An 18,081-nucleotide genomic window follows, 5' to 3' on the forward strand; every position below is an offset into this window, starting at 1 on the left:
GAGAACATTATCATGCATTCACAGGTTAGTGCCCTACATTGTAACTAAACTACGGGTCAGTGGGTATTTCAAAAGATGCACTCAACTGACATCAATATTTTAATCACAATGGCGACTCCCACAGGAGAATGTCTAGCAAGGAAAGTGATTTTTATGGAGAGATTTATTTCGTTGCTAAATAATCTAGAAGAAGTAACTTAAAAATATTTATAACTGACTCAAAATTATAAATAAGGCTTTATCAACAAAGCTTTGTTGGGTTTCAATTCCTTTAAGCTGCAAAGAGAAAACGAGGAACATTGTATCGCAAAAGCCTTTTACGGTAGCGAAAGCTGTAATGTTTTCTAGTACTAGAAGGATGAAAGTAAATTCTATCTTAAATCGTTTCAAATTTCAAGTGTTTTTTCATACATATTATGCATTCATTCTTTTTTAAAGAACGAAGATATAAGACTAACATTGGAAAAAGTATCCAATTCTAAAAGTTGAATATTTCCCATAAAAGGGGTGAGTCACTGGCAAACAATATCATGAAAGCAACTCAAGAAATTGATCTAGCGACGGCTATTATTATTCATGATCGATGAAAACGTTAGAACAGCTAAGTGTTTACTCTTTTACAAGGGGTTCCATCACTTAAAATATCTGAGACTCATTAGAAAGTAAAGGTAAGATGGCAAATGTTTAAATAAATGGGATCATGTTATTATTCATTTGTTTTTCATGACCTTTCTGTTTTGAAGTTTTAGTTCCCTCATTCATTTGTGATGCTTTTTTGTTTTCTGACCTACTCCATGTATTGATGATGAGTACCACTTTCTCACTTATCTCAAATTACCAAGTCATATTCGAAAAAGCGAAAAATTGTCAGGGTAATCCGAATGCCCTTGATTACCAGAAAGGACATTAGTATTTTCCCTTTCAATGTGGCAACGCATATATGAACGAGTAGATTATTGCCCGATTGTAGTCGCTGCCTTCCAAGCAGTACATGGAAGGTTCAACTCCCGTGGGTTCCATAAGACCTTTTCTGTCTTGTTTTCAATTACAAATCGAGCACGCGATTTCTATCTTCTGGGTTCAAGCCCCCCCCCCCCCAATTCTTTACAACAATCGAGTAGATTCTACTATAACACAAACGTGGACAAAGAATTTTCTGTATATTTAGCATTAAAAGAATTTCTGTTAAATGTTTTTGCTTAAATTCATATATCTTACTATTTTTTTCTCGGTATATGAACATTTTCATCGGTATATCCCAATAGTTGCACCATTTCGCGCTCCTCTGACTCTTCTTCCTTATTCTCTGTTATTGAAATATATACGTGTATATTATACATCTATAATGCAATTATTCTTCCATGTCTGTTTTGAGTAATGGATATGCCATTCGGAAATCATTTCAGTGACATCGCGGTAGTAAAGCAAATAATTTGTATGCCGAACATTAATATAGTTATGGAGAAAATATCACTTAAGATTCAGGTGAACCTGCTCGCTGAGAAAAAAGTCGACAAAAGGCCATCCAACCTTTTAACAGGAGGAAGAGGAGGAAGATACACAAGAAAAAAATTGAAGTTTAAAGTAGGACGACTATGAAGAAATTTAAGAATTACTTGGAAGCTAAGTTTTCCAATCTATACGTTAATATAAAGTTGGGAGATACTTTCGACGGAGACGTATTTCATGTATTTAGGATTAACTCTTTCACCTCCTGTGCAATAAAGAACACCATGAATTTTCAGTTTTATCCTGAGTAAATTTTTCATGAGATCTATCCCAATAATTGTCGATTACGCAATGTTATGTGTTCTCTATAATACAAAGAAATCCTCAACGCTAGTGAAATTTCAGGAAAACTATTTTAACTATTGTGCATGAAGGAGCAAATGTTAAAGCTATCTCTACATCACAATGACATTCCCTATTCGGGAAAACTCCCAGGCACTATTCCTAGCCATTATTGATTGTACATTTCTCATTGATAATTTGATTTAATTTTAGTTTTCACCAATGTGTTCCTCTGATTTTTCACCAAGCAGCTTGCTTTTCAGATTGTATCGCCCTTCAATGCTTGCTGACAATTCTTAGCCCAGAAAAAAAAATTGTAAACTGTTTGTCGTAGTATAACCTCATTTAAGTATACTGTTGCAACATACTCTATAAGGCGTATGTGGACCGTCATTTTCGACTAAATATTGGCTAAAAAATTCATGAAATCACATACCCGCCAAAGAACATATTACAAGTGGCATGACTATCGCAATGTAAAGTAAGCTGTAACCCTTGCAACAATACTCGGACAACTTACTTTATTGGGAATGTTGGTGAGGCCCTCTGCTTCGACTTAAAGACAGTGTAGAGTATTAGCCATGCAATTACATCGTAAATGACTGTCTGGAACCAGACTGGAAAGGTTGATAGTGCTGTACATAAGATTTGATGTATAACCGGCAGGTTTTTAAATGCTTATAATAATGAAAACAATTTTTCTCAATATTTCTGACAATCACAGTCATGCACTGCAAACAGAAATAGGTATATGCGACTCCACACCCACGTGGCCCGGAAGTTTGCTCCAAACTTTTCATATATTTCTTATCACATTTCTGATATAAGTCCACTTGAAGAGCGATCCTTTCAGGGGACATACTCAGCGATATTTTTCCAATCTAGCATAATAAAGAAAGAGAAAACCCACGAAATATGTTTCACTCCTACCAGCTAGAACTCAACCTTCTCTTTAAGTCCATGATGTAATTTTAACAGCTATATGCACTTGTTGCAATCACCCTTTCAGTGTATGTGTGTATTTGTATTCTAGCCGGCGACATGTTATCCCTCACGTACTTCAATCACTTAAACTGTTAATCTCGGAGGGATATCGGATGGAGGCAATGCTATCAGCTAGGTCAGGCAGGCATGAATTGAGGGCTGATGTGAGGGGGAGTAATCAACACCTTTTATTATTCAGGAAAAAGGGGGACTTGATGGCCCAACGAGTGACAACCGTGGTCCACTTATCCTATTAACCGACTGGCCTGTCGTGACCCAGAGTCACCGCACAAAGAAACTAAAGAAGACACATCATTTTTTCTCATGAAAAAATTGACCTTCTTATCCTGTATTCCTGAAAATGTTTTTGTTCATGCGAATAAGCCGTTTAACATCAATAAAACCTATTTATTGTCATCACATTAATTTAAATCGAAAAGTCAAGTAACAATAATTAACCTTGATGTGATATATGGAAGGCAACAACTCAAAACCTGGGATAAGACAGCTCTAACAGAGTTGAATATACAGATGATAACTTTCTTTTATAGACATTCATAAATCATGTGATCCACGTAAAGTATTACCTTGAAATTACCGTTAAAGCATAATTGCTCTGCGAAAGAGGATTACCACAAATATACAACCAAAAGACACACACATGCACGAATAGTCTTATGATTAGATTTAAGTTCAGATGCAGAACAAAACGATATAAGGATACAAGTGCAATGGCATATTCAGAAATTAATTAGTATGGAAGCGAAATGAATCGGGTATATCGCACGCCTGTCGACCCGAAGGAGAAGGGGATATGCTCCCTAGAACACCGACTACTTGGATTCTTCGCTGCATTATGTAACTTCATTCACTGATACATGTTATCATTAACCCCTTGGCCTTCGTTTATCATAAGCATGCATAAGCCTATACAAAAAAGGAGAGATGATGACAATACAATATCTCAACGTATAAGAAATAAAAAATATTCTAATATTCTATGGAAAATAAACATGCAATGAATCGTGACGAACCTAAACGGGGACAAATCCTATGGAACTCGTTATCTTAGAACATTCGCAACATGTGAAAGTTATCTAGTATTCAAAATTGTATCATGAAGAGAGAGACAGAGGGGACAATTTTTTAAAAATTAAATTAAGTTGAATAATGGCGAGAAGATACAGCATGCCCCGGAGAGCCATGGTTTGGTATTACATTCATGTCACATTTCACATTCAGCCGGCTGCCATGAAACCATTTATGTATAGATGTTTAAAAAATACTTCAAGATCGATTTTCTTAAAAGCCTGACTTGTCTGGATTTTAAGAGCCAGTTATTCATTCATTGAGGGATTGTGATAATGTGCTGTCACCCCTGAGGCAATGGCGGCGACTGATCGAATTATGCATAGCGTATTGATAAAGATAGCTGTGGCACGTGATTGTGTACGCGCTCAAAGGTCAATTGATAGAGCGTCAAATAGTTCCCCTCCCCATACAATTTCAAAGGGAGGATGGTTTTCGGTGCTCCATGAATTTGACCTCTAAACAAGCGCGGCTTCCGTTTCACGTAACTATTTCTACTCTACTAGCTATATGTTTATGCATTTATTTACAGACCATGTATGCACGTCTGGCAAGATATAAAACAAAGGGTAATATTTTGGCGTGCAGTTAGTGTCCAACAAATTTTCCAAAAACGTGTCTCTATTTTCATGATTGGGAGGAGGGGCACGCATCGAGCAAATTTGGAGATTCAAGGGTTAACATTTAGCTGCTGATCAATACCTACGAACAGGCGCGTACACAGGGGGGGGGGGGGGGGGGGGGGGGGTTGAACCCCCCCTTTGGTAATTTTTTGTGTGTAAACCCCCCTAAACTTCTGTAAACCCCCCCCCCCCCCCTTTTGGATTTTTTTTTTTTTTTTTTTTTAATTAAAAAAAAAAAAAAATGTGTCCTCTTACCCCCCCCCCCCCTTGCAAAAATCCTGCCTACGCGCCTGCCTACGAATATATCCGGTATTAGATGAGTCACTTTGTCAATAAAAAAAATGATTAATGACCTTTGAGCGCGTAGAAAAAAATGATTAATGTGATTATATTTTAGAATTGGAGGTCATTATTTGAATTACAAATATATCTGCGTGACGATTTTCCTCACTATACCGTCACTTCGTGAAAATAGGGACGAAATGTAGACAAGTGGTAATCTATATGACTACGATAATTTTTATGGTCTGAATTTATTTTGGCCCGAGTTTTGTATCCAGTTTTGTGGATTAATATACAGTAGTAGCTTATTGTAGACATAATTATGAAGATGGAATGATAAATGAATGAATAAATGAGAGGACAACAACTATGTCGCTCTATAGGTCGAGTATAATAAATGTTTTGTACACTGAAAGTCTCGTACATTACAGTCATTCTATCTTTGAGAAGACACTTCATATATGACCTAAGCCCGTGAAGTGTCTTTATTTTTCAACCATGTCTAAAGTTTAGACGACGCGACTAAATTTGAACTGTCTCTGAAGTGTTTTGCTGCAAACAAACGTACCGTGTTACAAGAGCTAGTCACATATTACTCAAGCTCAGTCTGGTGGGAAGTACATGTATACTTCACGGCTTTTGACATGCCGGATCGCTTGAAGTGACAAGGGTATGATGCACATAAGAAACATCCCCTGCCACACACACACACACACACGCACACACATAAATACGCCCACACGCACGCGCACATACACACACACGCACAAGAAGATAGAAACAAATGCATTACAACACATGACGAAAGCAAACATTTAATCTAGTATAAATTGCATGTTTTTTTCTAACGAAATAGTAGATTGAAATGTTTTCAACAAAATGGGACATAAATCGTGTCACAACTTTTCCCTTAATAAACCGGGATTTGTGAAATCGGACCGGTAAGTCGTTGGTGTGTTTACATGATTGAAGATAAAAGGTGGGGATGACCCTAACCAATATAAGTATGGTTGTACAGTTAGAATTGACGGTAGGTTTTAAAATATGTTACAGTTAACCCTGTCTGAATAGCTACCCCTAAATGTGGACCAATTTGCCAAGGGCTGTGCATATTCACGCATCTTTTAAGAATTAAATGAATTTCAATTCAATTTTATTGATCATCCATCAAACATCTAGGCTAATAAAGTTACAAGATACTTTGTCACATTCATATATTTATTTTCTAATATAAACAGACCCTTTACAAAAACAAGAAGGGGTAAAGTGAATACAGAGGTTTTCACATAATATCGATGAATACATACACACGTAAAGAAAAGAGGGAATTGTTAGTGTCCTTTTGGGGGCTTATACAACGGATGTGTGATTTAAAAACCAATTCTATTGTGTGGATGTTTCATTTTCAATCCCATACTGGTAAATATGTATTTTAAAACAAGAGGCTTACAAGGTCGAAAGGAAAAAAAGCCGCTTAATATAATACGAGCCAAATTATAAGTTAGGAGTTGGGATAATAATATTATTACCATTTCTTTCACGGTAATTTAGTTCTTAGCCTTTTTATATCATCCCAAACCAGGCGATAGAACAAATCAAATTCGATTACCTATAGGCCTACGGACTAAGGCAGACATTTTTTTTTTTTTTTAATGAGTTTATCAAGTAAAATCTGCAACTCGCAATGTGAAATAATTGGGGAGATCAGAAATATGCCGAGGGTACACTCGACCTTGCCTCTTGCCGAACCTCCTAGTACCTTCGTTTTTTATCCATCTAAGCAAGGTTTTCAGGCAAGATATTTGTCAAATATTGTATGTAATGTGTTATGATCAATTTACCACTAATCGGAAGAGTTCATCCAATTTTGTTTTAGATGGTTTTGCTGGATCGACCATTTTTAGTTTCATCGGATTTCTGGCTTCACAACCCTAAATATTCATGCCAGTCTTAAATTTAAATTTATATAGTAAACATGTGAATTTTGTAATTGATTTGATAATTGTAATTGCTAAACGGTGAAAGCTCAATATTCTTCATGTCTTTTCTCTCTTCTCTCTCTCTCTCTCTCTCGTATCTAAGCGCATAGAGACAATTTTGTAATATGCGCTATATAAGAATTGAACATTATTATTATTATTATTCAACGTTTCGAAATAACATTCAAGAATTTACTCTACAACTGTTAAAACAATCGGTATGTGGTTAAAATATCTATTTTCCACGGAATTACACGTATATGATTCAGTTATTGTATAGCGTAATACTATATAACCATTTTATAAAATATCAGACTGCAGGCAAATTTTCAAATTATTTTAAAGACCCAAATCTTTCTTCTTTTTTTCTTAATAAAAAAAATCTTTTCTTGACTGTCATGGGCAAATTATGAAAGAAAATGATAATGAATATCGCTGTGATTTGTCATGTCACACGATAAATTGAAATAGAAAATGAATCACAATAAAACAATATTCATATGATACAAATAAATGTTTTTTTTTAACGTTATATCTTGATTTCTTCGGAAAGTTGCCTTTTATTTGCTCGTCCGTCAGTATGAACGATCGAACAAGATGTGTGCGTGTGCATTTAAGGGTCAGATTCGTGGTTGCTACACTCCCTTTATTTACCAACTGATCAACCTGTTTGAACCCTCAAGGCATTGTTTTATCTGGCAGTGGACGCTCTCTTTCTTTCTCCTTCGTCACTCTCCCCCACCCCTTCTCCTTCCTTACTTACTCTCTCTCTCTCTCTCTCCTTTCTTACTCTCTCTCTCTCTCTCTCCTTTCTTACTCTGACTCTCTCTTTCTCTCTCTCTCTCTGTATATATATATCTCTCTCTCTCTCTCCTTTCTTACTCTGACTCTCTCTTTCTCTCTCTCTCTGTATATATCTCTCTCTCTCTCTTTCTGTATATATCTCTCTCTCTTTTAGTCTCTCTATCTCTCTCTTCCTCTCTTATGTCGTGTGTGATTCAATAATATAGGGAAACTATTTTCAGGTAACAAATACAAAAGGCAAGTCTCAGGGAATATGTGTTTTCGCAAGTCACAAAGGAATACGAAGAAGAAAAAAAAAACTTTCCTGAATTTCATTTTTAATGGCGGCAATAATAGCAACATGAAAGAAAGGCATTCTTTTGATAACAAGCAATATGTATCAACACTCGCCTTGCCATTGTGACCTGTTTTCGTGTGACAATACAATCGTTTGCTCGAATATCGACGAGCAATGTATATGATGACGTATTCAGTGACTTTTACCATGTTTACAGACGAACAAAGACACGGTCTGGATACAGTTTTCACAAAACAAAAACAAAAAAATTCTTTAAAAAAAAAAGATAATCATAATAATTGTAATAACCTGTATGCAAACATGATTTTTTTTTTCTTCACATTTTTGTACACGCTCTTTTTGTCATGCCTCTTCTGCATATTAAATTTTAATAATATCGTTATATTTTTCTCCATCAACCCTTCTTCCTGAAAGTAGGTTTTTAATCAATGCCGGGGCACGAGGAACAATAGAATGAGTCCCGCGTCAGCAATAAATGATGAATGTAGAAAATAGGTTCCAATCAATTCTATGACAATAATCAATACTGTATGCTCGATTTTTTTTTGTTCTCCTTCGCTTCGCTTTTTCCTCTTATTCTATCGAATAGTTTGGGTCAAAATGTTCTGGGTGCATTGTATTTTTTGTTCTGAATTATTGTGAAATGCTTCGTATCTTGAAAGTGAAATTAATGCAAATACAGATTACTTCGGAAATGCATTGAAAATCCCTATTCTATGAATCAGACTGATTTAATCACTTTAAAAGGTTTTTTAGTCACTGTTGCCATGACAACAATCCTCTTCCAAGCTGCATAACATGCAAAATAAAAATAAAAATTGATATTTGCATTATTTATAATATTTGTATGGTTAGTGCAACGAATTTGTCGGCGGAGTTTTTAAACAGAAACAGGTCGTTTGCTTAATTGATGAAAAATATTGCACAGAAAAAGAGAGACGGACCTTGAAAAGAATGGAAATACTTTCATCGTTACAAAATCATATATTTTATTTTCCGAAAAGTATTAAAATGCAAAGAAGAGATAAGGAGAAAGAGAGAGAGAGAGAGAGAGAGGGGGGAAGATAAAATAGCGAAAGGATGTTAGGCTGCGTTTGTGACAAGACATTGTTCAATAAGTGCATTTTTATCAAATCGAATTTAAAATCTGGCCTGTGCAGTTTTTCACACTAGCCAAATGGGGAGGGGAGAGATGGAGGAGGGGGGGGGGGGGTGGATAACCGCTTTAAATCCAGGGTTGTATTGATACATACAATGACGTCGCATTTGAAGTGCAAGGTCCTATTTAATTATACCTTATTCTAAATCATTTCTTAAACAGAGCTCTATATAATTGTCTCCACTAATCATTTGAGATGAAAAGTAGTATGCACTTTTCTCGCAGCGTCCATGAGGGTAACATATGGAGTGAAGGTGTGCTATGCGGAGAAGCTGGGGTTTGTTTCCCCTATCTTTTATTTACCGTGATCGCATTTTCTTCTTGCGGTCGTTTCCGCGTGTTCTTTTACCCGTCATCCTCCTCCTCCTCCTCATGGGGAAAATGTCTGGTCACGCCTCTCTCTTCACCTTGAAGCATCACTTCAGTCCGACGTCTGCAATAAAACAGCGGAAATCAGCTTTTAACCAAGTTCATTTTACATTTGTCACAAGGATCTGTTGACTACCGTGTATCATGTCGCTTTTCCTTCGCCTCATTTTGAAGAAGAGCCAAACTAAGTCGGGTTCATAGGGACTGGATTGCCTTTTTAAGATCTGTTCACATTTAACATTTAATTCATGCCTATCATTTGAGGTCGTGTTTACAATCCAAGCGCCAAGGCTGAAAACAGTTTAATGAGAATGGATACCCAAATAAATTGCTTTCGATAAAAACAGAAATTACAAGATATCAGATTAAACAAATACCAATTTATATGTATTTGAGGAAAATCAGACAGCTAACCTGGCTCATAGGAAATAGAAAAATACATTTTAATGATGTTAAGATCGCTTTAATAAGGTAATCGATTTCAAAGTATGTATTTTCACAAAGAAACATGACAAACGGATATTTTAGTAAGATATTTGAATAAATAAATTCAAAAATCTAAAGGATCTTTTAATGAATTTTCTATGAATTTGTATGAATTTTCAATGAATATTGAATACAACATTATTATGATGCTTCTGAAATGAAACACTGGGTGTAAGGAAGAAAATAAATTCAGATGTTTTTAGGAAAATACATTAAAGAGACCCAGTTTTCTTTTTTCCCGCCGATTGCTATGGTTAGGGCAAGGTTAGTATTTTCTTCTTCTAATAGCAGAAACAATGGCGTATCCTAAAATTGATATACAGGTGGGTGGAATATCTTTCAGACGAGAAGGTAGAGTTAACCAGCCAGGGCAGGTCGAGACCCGTCGGTATCGCAGGCCCACTGCTAGTTTTTATTGATTATGATTATGTTTAACTGGGCATTATAATGGGGGCAGAGGATGAGGGGGGGGGGGAGGCTATCGCCCACACAATTTTCTTTCTTCCTAACCGTTATTATTCGGATGTTTTGTTGAAGACAGTTGTAGGGAAAACGATACACCGATTTGTAGTAATATAGATTTTTCCATTGTCAGTTTGTCTCTTTACTGTGTTGGTATTATTCCCCGTTAAAATTAGGGGTGTCGTTACATCTACGAGATGGGGATGGGGGTAAATGAGGGGGGGGGGCAAAAGGAATAGGATGAGAGAACATGAGTCGCCTAGACAGGTATATGCAACATTATTCCAATGACGCAATACAAGAAATAATAATGCTACTTAATTATTAAAGCATAAATTTAGATAATAAATCATCTTGTATTAATAGTATAAACATTTTGTGAATATTACATCATATTTCATTTTGATTGCAAAAAGAAAAGCCATTACGAACACCTGCGTTTTTCTCGACTTATGGAATATGGTATGCTAAATGAATAATGTTATGTATGGAGGTTAAAATCAATATATGAAAGCTTCTTTCTCTCCCCCCCCCCCCCCTTCTCTCTCCTTCTCTCACTTTTCTCTTTTCTCTCTCTATTTTACTATCTCTCTTTCTCTGTACCGATCTGGAGCTTCTTGTCTACAAACCTAACTTTCTAACTCCATCACACGTACTTTATCGATTTTTCTAGAAATGGCGGCCAGCGATATGCGTTCAAGGACGTACCATAAGTGGGCTGTCATAGTTCTAGACATGTCGGACTTCGAATTATCCCCTTTCGGCTGTTGCAGCGATGGTAGATGACGTCATAATTATTCCCTCTATGAGATTATGAGAAATCTTTAAAATTGACAAACGTGCACTTCTGCAATACAAATAGACACTTATACACAATTTGGTTATAGACAATGGGCAAATAACTGTTGGTTACAAACGTAATCAATATATTACATCAGTTCTTTTTTATAAATATCTTTTTGATGTCCGAGATGAGTATGTGTAGACCTACACCGCAAGGATCTGATCCCGGTTCTGTTGGTTATGTTTTTGTGCAGTGCGAACGAGCAAACGAACTGTTAATCTAATATCGGGGGCACAAGACGAACTAAAACAAAATATATAATTGTTAAATTGTTTTGTTCGCAGGGAACTGGGTTGTATTACAGTCAACATTAGTGGGGGCAAAAACAAAACAGAAAAACTTAAAGGAGAGAAAAAAAATATCTAATTTTTCATTTTTTTTCTCCAAATATTCTATTCTTGTGCATCTGGTAAGATATTTACCAGAATGCTCCTTTCAGATTTCCTGCCACAGCATCGGTCATCTGAAATAGTCTCCGGCAAATTGGATTTTGGGACCATCATGATATGATCATCAGCAATAAACGTTTCTGAGCACAATTTCCATTAGATAATGCTGAGCCTCTTTACACATTACATTTATGTCATTATCATCGCAATATTGATATCAACGTCTCTGCTATGTTTAGAATTGTCCCGAGAGAGAGGTCATGTCCGTGCCGTTAGCCCCCTAGTGAACCATCCTCCTCCGCGGGGCTGTACTGAGTAAACGTATTTAAAGCTAAATCTTGGTGATATGATCATGTAATCCTCCACCCGTGCTCATAAACGTGCAATAAAATGCCAGTCAAAAATCTGACATAATGCCCATTTCACATGATGGAGTTACATAATGATGTGTAGCACTGATTGTCCGTCTATGGATCACAAGTCAATAGGGTGTTCTGTGACAAGTATCATTCGTTTAAATTTAGAACAGTGCAATTACCTGTACCACCTGAGCAGCACTTTATCAGAAATAATGAAAATAGTAATTGGGTCTTATTCACGGAGGGTGGCCTCATCAGGATTGCTGTCTTGTTAAAGGGCATTGGTGCCTGGCTGGGATTCGAACCCCAACATTTGGACCGAGATTCAAGTGTATTAACCACTATACCAAGACCCATCCATGAAATAAGAAGAAGAAGAATAATAAAAAACAAGGAGAAGAAGAAACGCGATGCCATAATTATTCGTTCTTTTTTTTTAAGTACGATAATATTTATGCTTGATGAAGTATGATAAAAGTAATACACCGAAGAACTCATGGATTAGAATAATACTCCAGCTCTTCAAAAAATAAAAGTCATCCCTGTTCAGATTCGGGAGTATAATCCATCATAGTTTGAATGAAAAAGTGTGATTACGTCTGTCACAGACTTATTTTTCAGATGTGAAACATATCTTGACCGCCTGTAGTCTGCTGTTGATTATAACATTGTATCGCGTCGTAGTCCCAAATGAGACGAGAGAACACGATCTGAGATTTGGACAACAACTAACTACGAATATTCTTGTGTTCATTCCTTAAGGCATTGTAACAGTCATTTTTTTACAAAGTAAGATCGCATATCACTTTGCAGACGATAAAGAACAAAGGAATATTTGAAATAAAGAGTGACAAGTTATTCATATTTCAAATACCTCTTAACAACGACAACGGTCATAATATGTGGCTGCAAGAGAATGCTTGAATGTGCCCAGAAGAAGTTTAAATCGCGATTTACCAATTATATTGTCCAGCTTGATTCTTAACCAAGCAAATTTTGAGGAATGTTTAAAATTAGTATCCTAATTTACACATTGACTTCTGAATTCTCATATTCCTTACAGGTTTAATACAATAGCCATCCGGTTCCAGTAGGCAATGAGTAAATAGAATTTTACAAGAATGTTACTTGTTTTTGCTATCGTTAACATTCATCCCATCAAAAAGGCAATATTTGTATTGCGTTAAATGATACATGCATGTATATCATGTTGAAGCTTGGATAATATCAATTTCTGCAAGCTGATACAGTTTGTTGCAACTTGTGGCCATCTGCATGGGAATAACATAGTTTGTGCTGGACATATACCCTCACGCAGACATGCAAGATAAGTACATCATTTCGTTATAACGCGTTGCTTGATAGTTGCAATTTGGAAATAATTTTTCATCGTCTAATGCATTTTAATTTTCACGAGGCAAAGAAGATCAGAAACAATTTTAGAATGAAACAGAATGTTTCATAATTTTTTAATGATGATTTAAAGTCTCATCTTTCAGTTCCGGCAGAGTATATTTAATTATGTATCATTCCTGATGTTGGTCACGAGTGGGAGGCGGAGCATCTGACCCGTAAAATATGAACAGACAGTGTCGTAGCTGCATTTTCTCACAAGGGCACGTGCCCTCCCCCTTCCCCCACTGAATTGTGAACAAAGGGAGAGAAAGCGAAAGGGAGAAGGGAGAAGGCCGAGAAAACAAGATGACAGGATCACCTCCTGCGTTCTCTCCTTAATCAGTAGCCTTGTAAATTCGCAATTCATTTTCCGAAAAAAAAGACCTCTGCCCCCCCCCCCCCATCACTTCAGTGCCTCCCCCACCCTCAATGGCTTTCCCCATGCTACGTCATTACGAACAGTGTTACGTCAAGGCAAATGGTTCACCTTTTCATTTTTTTAGGTCAGAACACCAAGGAAAGGACAAACAAATCACATGTCTCTATATAACGCCACTGGGTACATTTGAATGGCCTTTCAAATGCAGCAAGAATTGAATGATGTTGACGTTAAATTCGTTTCAAGTGAAACTTTCCGACATTTTCTACTCTCTATAAACGAGGCTGTCAGTTCTTATTTCCCATCATCAAATTTCAGCCCATTGTGGACCTTTGGATTAATAATGGATTCACTTTAGCAATGAAACATCGAACCCACACCAAACACACACACTCACACCCAGTGAGAGTGCGTATATACATTGATCATGAAAAATTCATTCTGCAATTCTTTTTGGAAGCTTTATATTTGTTATTAAAGGGGGAAAAACAAAATGTGGAAAGGTAAGCCTATACATCAGTACAAAAATAATTTATTATTGATTTGAGTAATACTGCTAAACTTGACTCAAAGATAAATCAGACTCCCTCTTGCATATTTATGCTAACTTGGGGTGGAGATTAATGATAAATGTGCAGGTATCAACTTTATTATACCTGTGGCCAGTCTGTGATTCAGTGAGGTCAGTACGATTCGCAGAGATTTGGGGCTTTTATGTTTAATACCGCAATGCCCCCAACACCATGTTATATAGATATAACGTGATTCGGAACCTCATTCGGGAAGAATCTCCGTACCTAACTCCACTCAGGGGCGTAGAGTGAATCCATCCATTGAGGGGCACTGGAACAATAGGTGGGTGGGGGAGCACCGGTCTTTCTCGGAAGATGGAATGCGAACTTAAAGAGAAGGTTGAGTTCTGGGAAGAGGTGAAAAATAATTTGTGAGCATTACTCATTCTTATTATGCAAGTGTGGAAGAACATCAGTTAAGACATGTTCCCTGAAAAGCATGGCTCTTCAAATGCCTTCTTATTCTAAATATGCATGTAACATCGTAAAAATCGGGGGCCGGCTTTTTACGCCACGTGTTCGTGTAGTCCCATATACATCTTTCTGTGCAAGTGTTTGTAACTTTACCAAGACTTGGCCAAATTTCTTATCATTTTGATGATTCCAGAACCTTGCAATACACACAAATTCTTATATGCTAGATGATCAACCTTTTCTGGTCGGTTCCACACCGTTTCTTTCACGATGCAATCGCATGACCAGAACTCAACTTCATCTTTAACGCTTCTGATTAATGGTGTGGGAGCTGATCAATGCGCCTTCTTTTCTAGTTCTTTTTATCTTCTCCTTTTTCTCTCTTTCCCTTTTCTCGCCTTTTTTTCTTGTTATATGCTTATATTTTTCGCCGCTCGATAGAGCCGAGAGAGGGGCACGTGTCCCCATTACTCCTCTTGCTGCGCAACTGAATCCCATGGTAATTTCTGTTAGTCGTGGTCAAGTTGCTTAAAATGTCACTCCTATTATAATATGCTCCAGTGGCCCATGAGTCAAAAGTCACTCTAACACTCAACTAAGATCTGTCACAGTCCACGTCAGTTCATTCAGATGTCAGAAGCATATTTGCCCACCTGTCGTTGTAGCTAAGGGTGCCTCCAAGTAAAGAGGGTTCGCATGCCGATAATCGCTAAATTAATGTGTCGTGACTGGGTACTAAAGGGCACACTTACAGTGATTCATGATGTTTGCGTGAAAAGCAAATATGCACGATGAATAGCAATCAGAAAATCGGTACAAATTTTGTATATGTTCCTGTTGTCGATTCGAATATTGTCTATATATTTTCTGTTCACAACAACTGCATCTCCGAAAACAGAATGGGAAATTATGTTTTCTGCATAAGCTAAGATATATGTTCACTCAATGAGCAGTGAGCAGTCGTAGATCATTACGTAATCATTTGAACGTTCGAGCTTCACCCATACGGAAGTATACTTTTAGCCGCAATGTGCTAGAAGGTAGACACCATGGAACTTATCTTAGTTTCGAAAAATGATGCCACACGTCAAAAAGGTGCCTATAATTTATACTTCTACTGCTTGTCTTGTTTTATAATTATGAAATGTTTTTTTAAAGGATTGTGCCGTATAGGGGTGGGGGGGGGGGTTATAATTCCTTCGATGAATCAGAATAACTGTCGGGGTTTAAAATGCTAATAGCTATAAAATTATCTGAGGTAGCCTCTGTGTTCGTTACATTTCATTATCGGCCTTGATATCATTACTCTATCCCCACTGGTAAATTCAATCTCGACACCCCTTCCCCCAACACCCCACTTCTTCCTTTTCAAATCTGAACCCCTTCTGATGAGGGTGAATATACTACTGGTGATAACGTCAAACGATTTTCCCCATTGCACTTTGTGCCCATCAAATTTGCAAATACGAACGAGCGCGCGCAATTCTTAGATAATCAATGACAAAAAAAGAAACGAAACATCGAGCACATGTTCTAGAATATACAACTGTGTTTGGATGTAAAGTGATTGGCCGACCTAAATGCTAGACCTATACCCAACAAATTGGCAAAATAGGTTGAATATAAAAAGTAAATACTGTATTACTTCTGAAAGACATCAGTATACGATTGTGTTTTATCTAACGATTGTCTGATAAAGTGAATGCACCATTTACGACAAAGCATTTCTTGTGGCGCCTTATTTCCCCATTCAAAGTAACAAAGTACATTTAGGAGAATAGAAAGTCACTTTATATTTGCATCGACAATTTATTTTCACCGTTCAAAGGGACTCGGTAATTGTAAATGACAAATTCATAACCGTCCACTGCCCGGGAATAGACGGTCATCGTCCTTCGTGCATTTGACCTTCACCCCCCTGTTGATGACTTACCATCCTGCTTTGTTTGGCGCCATGAATAGCCTATGTACAAGACGTCAACATTAATGAATTTAATCCTGACATAACGACCAGTTCCTGTTCGATATCTGATGTTGAAGAACATTTATGTTTAAATGATGGATATTGAAAATATATATGAGTTTTCACATATCTATGAATTCTAAATGATATAGATTTGACTCTATGTGGAAGACTTTAGTATTGGCATGTCTATAACAATAATAAACAATACTCAACGACTTGTATGATACTTAAGAAATCGTGATTAAAACGTAGTATTGATATTGGATTAGGCATTTCAAGGACCTATCAGCAATTTTGAATCGAAGTGAATGTGACGGGCGAACAGAGTTGGTACCTGTACAAGAATCTAAATGTTTTTTTGTTTATTTGTTTATTTGTTTGACAACTTAAAGGCCTTTATTCAATCTGTAAACGTCGTTCGACCTACCAAGTTCAGTGTGTCCTCAAGAATATGTACAGGTTTGTAGTTGAAGGTTTCCTTCAAATATTGATCGTACATGTGACCATTGGCGATTGACAATTCCTATTGCTCTCGTATCATTTTACATTGCCAAGGATGGCCACCTGAAGGTGAAAACGGATACTTCCATATCTTGTATTTTTAATATTCCGAGTTTGATTGAATAAACATGGCGTTGACAGGTTTCCGTTTTTAGAGAAAATAACCTTCAAATGGTTCGGCACGTCCCCATTGGGACATTTATGGCGAGATTCAAATCGGATATATACAAACAAGAGTCCTACGTTTAAAATGTTAGTTTTTACTGATTTGTTTCTTCTTCAAACTATTTAAATCATTTTAGAGTCGTACCACATATTGTAGTCAAATTTTCAAAATATATTACGAATCAATCAGTCACATTACATGTAAATTTATACTTATAAATTAAGTAATAAGCATTTCTATATAGATGTGTTCTGCTCTGTATACAACGTTAGGACGGATAGATCTTTATGATAAAGCAGACAAGCATTCAGCAACAACAGCATGCTGCCAAACACTCAGCTCTAATAAATTTGGGGTCAGCACAAATAGACTCTCATCTGTCGTCACCATCAAATACAATTCGTGTGGATTCTTTCTCCTCTGTTTCATTGTGGTGTTTTCTTGCCGCGGGATCGGGCTTGGAGGTATGCCTGCAACCTAAGGTGGGTGTTACTCCGAAGATAACGTTTCATTTTCCGGCCCGTAATTAAGCCATCTCGCAGTGTGTTCCATACCGGTGTGACGTTGATTTGCGTGCACCCAGCCAGGTACAAACATGAACGCCTCCTATGACCAGATAGTACAGTAAACTTGACAGAGATATGCACCCGAATTTGGAATCCACTTCATTCTTGTTTTCTAGTCCAATTCTGCGGGCTACCAGGATTGATCGTAGGCGTACAAACACGTCAGTCGACACAGTCATCCCGTGTGTACACCTAGAATTAAAA

Source organism: Strongylocentrotus purpuratus, unplaced genomic scaffold (assembly GCF_000002235.5).
Source record: "Strongylocentrotus purpuratus isolate Spur 01 unplaced genomic scaffold, Spur_5.0 spur5_scaffold_6, whole genome shotgun sequence".
Lineage (NCBI taxonomy): Eukaryota > Metazoa > Echinodermata > Echinoidea > Camarodonta > Strongylocentrotidae > Strongylocentrotus > Strongylocentrotus purpuratus.